At 41.1% G+C, this 10,247-nt stretch overlaps 1 non-coding gene across 1 annotated transcript; it reads right to left on the bottom strand.

Moving 5' to 3' along the window:
- Window positions 1–1,192: 1,192 nt before the first annotated feature.
- trnaw-cca (transfer RNA tryptophan (anticodon CCA)) lies at window positions 1,193–1,264 on the bottom strand. The gene has a single exon. It is a non-coding gene; the product is annotated as a tRNA-Trp (tRNA).
- Between the last annotated feature and the right edge of the window lie 8,983 nt (window positions 1,265–10,247).

Genomic DNA, 10,247 nt, shown 5'->3' with positions numbered 1-10,247 from the left:
TAACTATATCATTACTTTTAAGCAAGGCTCTCAGATTTGGAAGCAATGCTGCAGACAATGACTAAAGAGGTACCAAACCCCACCGCGATGTGCACAGAAGTATTCAGAAGTATTTTAAAAGGTTTTTATATGTAATTATGTATGTGGTTTTGGAACGTTAATCAGCTTATCAACTTAAACATTATTGTATACGTACTTACAGTACAAAGTAATTTTGACTGTAGATTGCTTAAAACAGTCAAGTTGAAATAAGCAAGCACTAGAAAATGTAACTATTAAACAGATATTGTGGTGCTACTTATTTATGTCAGATGGTGTTCGAAATGTAATGTGTAATGGTGTTTATATAGTTCACATTCAATATAGATTTGCATTATATGATGCAAATTTGTCTTGGACTCGATACAGTACAGTATGATTGATAGAGAAATGTTTAGGCTAGACAAAACTAATTGTATAATATGTGAAGTTATATGAATCAATCAACCCTGCCAACACACAACATTGCCACGACGTTATACAACGTTTTGTGTTAGCTAGGAAATTACCTATAGTATAATTTTAAATTGCATTTCTTTAAATCCACTGTTTTTTTTCTAATCATGTCATACAACAATATTACATAATTTATTATATATATATACGTTTGTTCAATGTGAGTTTGTTTGTTTTTAACTATTTCACATTTGAAGTGTTCAGTTTAATGCTATGACTGCAATCAATATGTATATCGATTTGTTACATTATGTTCTATTGTATCCTTGTGTGCTAATTTAAGTTAATTGATTCGACTGTCTCGACATAGCGGCAACCAGGAAAAATCAGGTACGTTTCACTTTTCCGAGCCGTATGGTGGTGGTGGGTAGGTGAGGGTTAAGAACCGCCATAAAAAAGTAGCACCGTTGCCCGTAGCATCATAGTCTGGTTAAATGATAGTAGTTGGCACATATGTGACAACTAGCTCACAATGGCAGCCTGTCTCCTAAACTCATTTCAGTTCTTAACAGTTCTTAGAACTATGCGAACACCACCGCTGTCTCTGGCCTTTTGGACGCACGCATACACATAGTACCACTCCTTGTTTTTGTGACTCTATAAAGGGAGCGATGTAACCAAAGCGCTCTATCGGGGTTGGAATGGAACGAGTAACAGCAAAATGATGACCCTGCCCATAGACACACAAAAGCACACGTGACCCCGACGTGATTCGAACACGCAGCCTTCTGATCTGGAGTCAGACGCGCTACCGTTGCGCCACGAGGTCTTACCTCCCCACAGTTGTGTTAATAAAGGGAATCGATTAGGTTAATGATTTATAACATCCATAATATTAATAATGATGATAATAATAAAACATTCGACTTGCGTTATAGTAGGTTACACACTACATCTACAAATGGAATATTACATTTGAATAAACACAATCACACACAAAAAGACCTTCAGCTTTGCAATGCAGCAAACCAAGCAATGGGACAGTTTAGGAAATCCAGGACCACGCCAGCTTTAGTACATATACATTTGAGACCATAGCCCCAAGTTTAGCAATTCTGAAAATGGCTTCCAAAGGCTGTGGGCAGCAATAGGGCGGCACTCTCCTGTGGTCATAAGCAGTAGTGTAACGCATGGTGTAATCCGTATTTCAGGCTATTGTTAGTTTCTTCTGAACAAGATGAAATTAGAATCTCTCTTGAGATGTGTATACATTAGTTACACTTACTATAGGATGTAAGTATATGTAGTGTTTATGGGTTTGGCCTGAATCCCCTGTTTTGTCATATACACTACAGAACTTCTAATTAGTCATGACATTACGGGGGGAATGAAAAGGGCAAAGTTTCTGTTGTGATTCCTTTTTATGTTTCATTATTTGTTCCTCTAATAAATATGTTTGATCACACAAAAAAGTTGTTAATTATTCAGGTGAGAGAGAGACACACTAGCTGAAAAGTTTGGGAACTTTTGGAGAAAGGGGAGTCACCAAATATTCCAGTGGCTGTAAGAAACTGTGCCCCTTGGAAAAAATTGTGACCCCTTCCTTAGTGACAGCAAATACACACTAGAGTCACAAAAGTGGTTGTGTATGCAGGTTGGAAGGGGACAAACTAGCTATCAAAGTTTGGGCATTTTTGGAGAACTCCTGCTTGATTTACAGGACGGTCACAAAATTTATATAAAGTTCGATAACCTATAATATAGTAAGAGTACATATACCTACATCCTATAGTTATGTAACTAATGTATACACATCTCAAGAAACAATGTATATTATAATTGCTGTTGTTGTTAAACAATCCATTCAGCATGTACAATTGCACAAAAACAACCACGCACCGTGTAGAATCGCTGGACTCGCTCTGTGTGCGGCAGTGCGCATGCTCTATTGACAATGACGCGCTTTGCGCCCCAAGCGAGTGATCACGCGGGCAGATAGCTGGGATTGCTGCTGGCGCATGCGCACATCCACCTGGTCACATGAATCCTAGCGGTCACTGAATTCCATCACCTGTTGGACAAGACATAACAGGAATCACATGCTGTCCTGTATGTATGGAGATGTATAGTCAAGTACAAGCACTCTCTATGTCAAGATATATGGGGGCTTCATATAATTCATTAGCCCAAAACTACTAGTTTAAAGTGGTTCTTATCAGCCCCTGTTGACCTCCTCATGTAGGTTGAACTATGGCAAAATACAGTAGTACAATAAGGCAGTGACTTCATTCACAGACACACAAGGAAAAACATGCAGTTTTACCATACCTCCTGTCAGTAGCGCAAAATAAGCAAGCAAGAAACCAGAGTTCTCAGAGAAAACCCACGTGGACATGGAGAGAATATGCAAACTCCACACAGACAGACCCTGGAGCTGTGAGGCAGCAGCTCTAACCACCCTGTCACCGTGCCGCCTCTAGCAGTGGGTTTAGATGGCAAAGAGTGCCATTGTGTAGGCACAGTGATGTTGGCAAAGGAGGTATTGCTGAAAGGTCAGAGTGGAAAAAAACACAATAAAATACAGATTCAGGGCAACAGTCAGTTGTTCTTGCAATAATGCCTTCTGGGACTGACAACATGCATCCAACTACGAGTGATACACAGAGCCATTATGTAGGCTTACACACCTATGGAATTGAACATGAAAGATTAGGAAAGGTTTGAGAAGGCATGGCTTCATATCATGTCATATACCATGGAGGGGAGGGGGAGGGGAAAGCCATTCACTCCATCAAATCTTGTGTTTTCTCCAAGCCCACTTGCTTTTGAGGCATCTGATGTCCACAATGGACAACCTCAGGGCGTCTTGACTCTGTTTCAACATCAAAATTCAGCTTCCTTATTTTCCAGCTTTAAACTCAATTCATACAAAATACAAACACAAATTCACCTTAAGCCGCTAGTCTTGTCTCATCTGAAAGCGGGCATTCCCTCTCTGAATTTTCCCAATAAAGATTTCAAAGGTCTCTTACCTGTATGTAGCACCCAGAAATTCAGAGAAGAGACTGTCCACAGACAGAGAGTCCAAATCAGGCATCTGGGTAACTGCAAATTTATATAGAGTAACAAAGAAAATTATAATTCAAAAGACATTTCTTATCACTGACATTTACAGATTTAAGCTGCAGGACACTTTAACTGTCACTTTGCAATTAAGCAGATACATTTCCCAAACCTGTCTCACTGCCTTCTCCATTCCTCCACTGCCTGTCTGTGCATTCTTATCTTGACTAGAAACATAGGAGGCCTATTCACTTTGCTTCAAAACTAGGAAAGCCAGAGAAGAATCATTTCATTTTTCACCATATGCAAGAGGTCTCAGGAAAGCATGCCTGGGATAGTGTAATCGGGCATCTCTCAGAACAGGGGTTGCAGGGCATTTTTAAGAATATTATTTCAAGTACATCATTGATTACAGCTTTTCATAACATATCACATTGGCAAATACTAATCATTGAAGTTTCTATTGTATTGTGATAGCCAGGAATCCACCTGCCACAGTTAGTTAGAAATTAGCACATCAGCAAAGAAATTGAAAAATGACAGACTAGTTGTGCAGCTGAAAGTCCTGAAAGAAAGTAAGGACAGGATGATATTACTATATTTTAGCAGCATGGAAAAACACAGAGCGTACCTTATCACCTAATAATATTCATCATAATTATGGGTTCCCTCCTGTTGTTCAAGCCAACCACAAGTCACAGGAGCCAAAAACAAAATCAATCAGTGACCTTAGCAGAGTTCACCATTATGCTTGCCCTCTTTACAGTTAGGTGTTACATTTCAGTATCCTTTTCCTTCTTGTGTTCAGAGTGTTCTGTACTAACTGTACCATTTGCTTCAAGGCATGCAAGTCAGTCTCAGAGAAGGACTTCTCCCATCATGAGTTATGATAGCATTTTAAATGTGAGGAAAAACCTGAAGATTCCACCCATGCTGAACTCTAGAGAAAAAGGAGTGATTAGTCTGGCAATGGATAGAGGTACTGTTAGACAGGGGATACAATACACCACTAGATACCTGACAGCTGACACATACCTTGACCCTCCCATAAAGAAACCACCTCCTAGATAGCAGGGTCGTTAAGTGATAAGGGCTTAATTGTGTGTCAGGTACAGAGGATTCATGACTCTTGACAAATCTGCAGTGAAGAGTGTGACCCCATCTTGTTAACCAGGCTTGCCCAGATATGCAACCCTGAAGTTCTGGTCTATACCTATGGAGTTGGACCCAGTTGCATTCAGGGGGTGAGGGAATATGGTTTTGAGTCTTTGCATATTGTTCTGGGAAAGATTAATATAAATGCTGCATAATAAGGGTGACATCTGTGTAGCGTGGTGAAGCACAATCTCCCAATGGCAGATCTAACAAAGTACACTGCTCAAAAAAATTAAGGGAACACGTAATCACAGTATAACTATAACACCAAGTCAATTAACCTTCAGGGATATCAATCTGTCCAGTTAGGAAGCCTAAGCGATTGTGAATCAATGTCACTTGTTTTGGTGCAAATTAAAGTGACAACAGGTGCACTGGAGAGGCAACAGCAAGACAACCCCCAAAAAGGGAATGGTTTTGCAAGTGGTGGCCACTGACAATTGCTCTCTCCTTATCCTTCCTGACTGATTCTTCTCTAGTTTTGCGTTTTGCTAGTGTCCTTGTCACTACTGGTAGCATGAGGTGGTACCTGCAGCCCATTCAGGTTGCACAGGTAGCCCAGCTCTTCCAGGATGGCACATCCAAACGTGCCGTCGCAAGAAGGTTTGCTGTGTCTCCCATTACAGTCTCAAGAGCATGGAGGAGATACCAAGAGACGGGCCGTTACACGAGGAGAGCTGGACAGGGCCGTAGAAGGGCATCAAGCCAGCAGCAGGACCGGTATCTGCTCCTTTGTGCAAGGAGGAACAGGAGTTGTGCATGTTTCTGACCAAACTGTCAGAAACAGACTCCATGAGGGTGGCATGAGGGCCCGACATCCTCTAGTGGGACCTGTGCTCACAGCCCAGCACCATGCAGCTCGATTGGCAATTGCCAGAGAACACCGGAACTGGCAAGTCTGTCTTTGCCGCCCCGTTCTCTTCACAGATGAGAGCAGGTTCACACTGAGCACATGTGACAGATGTGAAAAAGAGTCTGGAGACACCGTAGTGAACATAATGCTGCCTGCAACATCATCCAGCATGACCAGTTTGGCAGTGGGTCAGTGATGGTCTGGGGAGGCATATCCTTGGAGGGTTGCACAGACCTCCACGTGCTAGCCAACGGTACCCTGACTGCTGTTAGGTACCGGGATGAAATCCTCAGACCCATCGTCAGACCTTACGCTGGTGCAGTGGGCCCTGGGTTCCTCCTGGTGCAGGACAATGCCTGGTCTCATATGGCCAGAGTGTGTAGGCAGGTTCTGGATGACGAAGGCATTGATGCCATTGACTGGCCCTCACATTCCCCAGACCTGAATCCAATTGAGAACCTTTGGGGCGTTATGTATCGGCGCATCTGATGCCGCCAAGTAGCACCACAGACTGTCCAGGAGCTCACTGATGCCGTGTTCCAGGTCTGGGAGAAGATCCCCAAGGACACCATCCACCGTCTCATCAGGAGCATGCCCAGACGTTGTCGGGAGTGCATACAGGCACGTGGGGACCATTTCAACTGTTTACTTTGATTTTCGGTGTGTGTTTGAATCCAGCCCTCAATCAGTTGGTGATTTTGATTTCCATTGACCATTGTTACATCATTTTGTTCTCAACGAATTACACAATGTACAGTAAAGATTTTGATCTTTAATATATTTCGTTCATCGAGATCCGATTAATTTTTTTTAGCAGTGTAGATCACAAGCCAGGTCTCAACAGGCTTGTCTGTGGACACATACAGACATTATACACCATGTAAGACTCCTGCCTACACCCTGTACTGACTAGCTCCACAACATGATAATCAATTATTCAATCAAAGGATAGGTGGTTGAGAATTAATAGGTCTATACAGCATATATATATAAACTTAAATTAATATCCATAAAAGTAATGATGTAAAATTTAATAGATAAAAACATAGCACATAGAGACCTAGATAGCTATAGTGCCATTTCATAGATATAACACCAGTTGATCTTTCAGGTTTTAGGTTCCCCACACCTCCAGAGTTCTGTGTCAGTCCATATTTGTGTTCAATATCAATGAAAGAATAAAACATATTTGAAAACAATAGATAGACAAACATTTCAACCAATACAACACAACTCTCATTGAGATGACACTTTTTCTCAATGTTCACAGAATAACAGGGTAATGAAAAAAATAAAATAAAAAATAAGATAATAAATAACGTCCTTTAAAGTGTAGCAATAATGTAAGAGCAAAATAAATTTAGCAGAACTAGTGCAAAGTGCATTAACAACATCCTTTTTAAAGTGACGTGTATAATGGAGTTCTATTGTTCTAGGTACAAAAGATAGGTTGGTAAATATTGGTTTTACAATGAAAAAAAAAACAAAAAAAACAATGAGAAACATTGTCCAAAAAAATTAAAAATAACATCAACAATGAACTTAGCAAAACCTTTAAACACACAGTAACTGTAAAATAAATTATTAGTATGCAGAACTTTAAAGGCAGGCAGCCATATGTTCATATTCAATCCTAACAGTTCACAATGTGCTTGGATATAGTCTGATTTATAGGCTATATTAAAAAAAGAATGCCTTTTCCTCTTTGCAAGTCTGTTAAAAAACACATCCCTTATGCAAAAACTAAATATATATATCAAGAGAAAGAAAATGTTGTATAGCACATACAAAAGTGATGAAGACTACACAACAAGATGGCTGCCTCTCACCTGTCCTGTGTCTGTCTTTGGCAACTTGTAAATACTTCTGTTAATAATCTGGGAAAGCCCAGTTGGGACTACAGAAGCAGACATACACATGGTTGAGATGGTAAATCTTGCTTGCTAAATTAATTTGTCAGGGCATCAACCAGAGAAAGCACATGCATTGATTTGATATTTTCAAATGACCAAGATATACACCGATTAGCCATAACATTATGACCACTGACAGGTGAAGTGAATAACACTGATAATCTCGTTATCATGGCACCTGTCAGTGGGTGGGATATATTAGGCAGCAAATGAACATTTTGTCCTCAAAGTTGATGTCTTAGAAGCAGGAAAAATGGGCAAGCGTAAGGATCTGAGCGACTTTGACAAGGGACAAATTGTGATGGCTAGATGACTGGGTCAGAGCATCTCCAAAACTGCAGCTCTTGTGGGGTGTTCCTGGTCTGCAATGGTCAGTACTTATCAAAAGTGGTCCAAGGAAGGAAAAGCGGTGAACTGGCGACAGGGTCATGGGCGGCCAAGGCTCACTGATGCACGTGGGGAGCGAAGGCTGGCCCGTGTGGTCCGATCCAACAGACGAGCTACTGTAGCTCAAATAGCTGAAAAAGTGAATGCTGGTTCTGATAGAAAGGTGTCAGAACACACAGTGCATCGCAGTTTGTCGCGTATGGGGCTGAGTAGCTGCAAACCAGTCAGGGTGCCCATGCTGACCCCTGTCCACTGCCGAATGTGCCTACAATGGGCACGTGAGCATCAGAACTAGACCACAGAGCAATGGAGGAAGGTGGCCTGGTCTGATGAATCACGAGTTAAAGGTGTTGACTTTGCCTCCAAATTCCCCAGATCTCAATCCAATCGAGCATCTGTGGGATGTGCTGGACAAACAAGTCCAATCCATGGAGGCCCCACCTCGCAACTTACAGGACTTAAAGGATCTACTGCTAACGTCTTGGTGCCAGATACCACAGCACACCTTCAGAGGTCTAGTGGAGTCCATGCCTCGAAGGGGTCAGGGCTGTTTTGGCGGCAAAAGGGGGACCGACACAATATTAGGTAGGTGGTCATAATGTTATGGCTGATCGGTGTAGTCAGAAGGGCATTAGTTAGAGAACCAATGGCAAACTGTGATCACAATATGGTTAGCTTGAGGCATACTTTCAAAAAACAAGGACCACGTCTAAAACAATGGTCTATAATTTTAGAAAAGCAAACCTTGAAGGTATGAGGCGGCACTGTCACTTTTATTGACATGAAGGTATGAGGCGGAAGAGTTAGACTGGAACACACTGGATACAGATTCAGTTGAGAATTGATGGTTATATTTTAAGAATATACTACTTGAGGCTCAGGAGAAATTTGTACCAAAACTTAGCAAATTGAGTACCAAGAAACATTGGCCAAAATGGTTTAATAGAAGTATGCAAAAAAAATATTGTATAGCACATTGTGGCAGGGAGGGGGTTAATTGTCCCTCCCTGCCCGCTCATGGACCATGTGTGGTAGGGTGGCCAGTAATGGAGGCTTGGAGACAGACCACAAGTAAACAAAACCAAGACGTTTTATTAAATAAACAAAATAAACAGGCACGAGGGCCAACAAAAACGGTCCACAAAACAAGTAAACAAGAAGACATGGGCTGGTCAAAGGACTTCACCGTACCACAAAATTAGCAAAACAGCAAGCCTCAGAAAAAAAAAAAAACCAGCACACTGAACACTGGGCAGGTTTCCTCCCACAGTCAACTCTCCATTCCTTCCCCTAATGGGTGGCTGAGGCCTCCTTATATAGCAGGTGGCTGGGGTTGATTGCTCTTAATTGATCAGTCACCCCAGCCACCTGCAGTCCATGCACAGGCAGGGAGGGACAATTAACACCTTCCCTGCCACACACATACAAAATGGATAGAGATGAAACAAAATACAAAGAATATGTTGAACTGCAAAAAGATCTTAAGAAAGGGATCAGGAAAGCAAAGAGGGAAATAAAAAGAAAAACTAATGCAAAGAGGTCAATAAAGGGGAAGTGAAACATACAAAGGGCAAAAACTGAAGTATCTTGGAAAATGAAGATGAAGAAAATGAAGAAGCAAATATTTTAAATTAGTATTTCACAGGAGGTATTTACAAAAGAAAAAAACAGGTAACATGCCACAGATTAACAACCAGTCCAGTCAAACCATAAGAGAGATCAGGATAAATGAGGAGGAGGTACTAAAGGGACTAGCAGAATTAAAACCAACCAATCACCTGGGCCAGATGGTATATTTCCAACAGTACTTAAAGAAATTAGGGAATTTATTTATAGGTCGCAAACTCACATATTCCAAGTGACACTTAGAACAGGGGATGTGCCAACTGACTGGAAACAGCAAATGTCCCCTTTCTTGTGGATTGGTATGACAAAACTGAGCCAGAAAATTACAGACCAATCAGTCTCACCTGCATTACTTGTAAAATGTTGGAAAAAATGATTAGACAGAAAATAGAGGAGTATCTTAATGAAAGCCATATTCTTGGAGATAGTCAGCATGGGTTTAGACGAGGCAGATCATGTCTTACTAATTTATTAGAATTTTTTGAACATGCAAGTGCAGCTGTAGATCACGTGAAAGCATATGATATGATATACTTAGATTTACAAAAAGCTTTTGATAAGGTTCCACACCAAAGACTGATCCTCAAATTGGAAGCTGTAGGCATTCAGGGTAATGTAAGTAAATGGATTATGAACTGGTTGATGTATAGGAAGCAGAGGGTGTCGATTAGAGGAGTCGCTTCTAACTGGAGTGAGGTTGTTAGTGGAGTTCCACAGGGATCAATACTAGGACCTTTGCGGTTTCTAATCTATATTAATGATCTGGACTCTGGGATAGTTATAGCAAACTTGTCAAATTTGCAGATAATACTAAA

This window comes from Amia ocellicauda, chromosome 5 (genome assembly GCF_036373705.1).
Source record: "Amia ocellicauda isolate fAmiCal2 chromosome 5, fAmiCal2.hap1, whole genome shotgun sequence".
Classification (NCBI taxonomy): Eukaryota; Metazoa; Chordata; class Actinopteri; order Amiiformes; family Amiidae; genus Amia; species Amia ocellicauda.
This window is presented reverse-complemented; position numbering and strand designations above follow the sequence as displayed.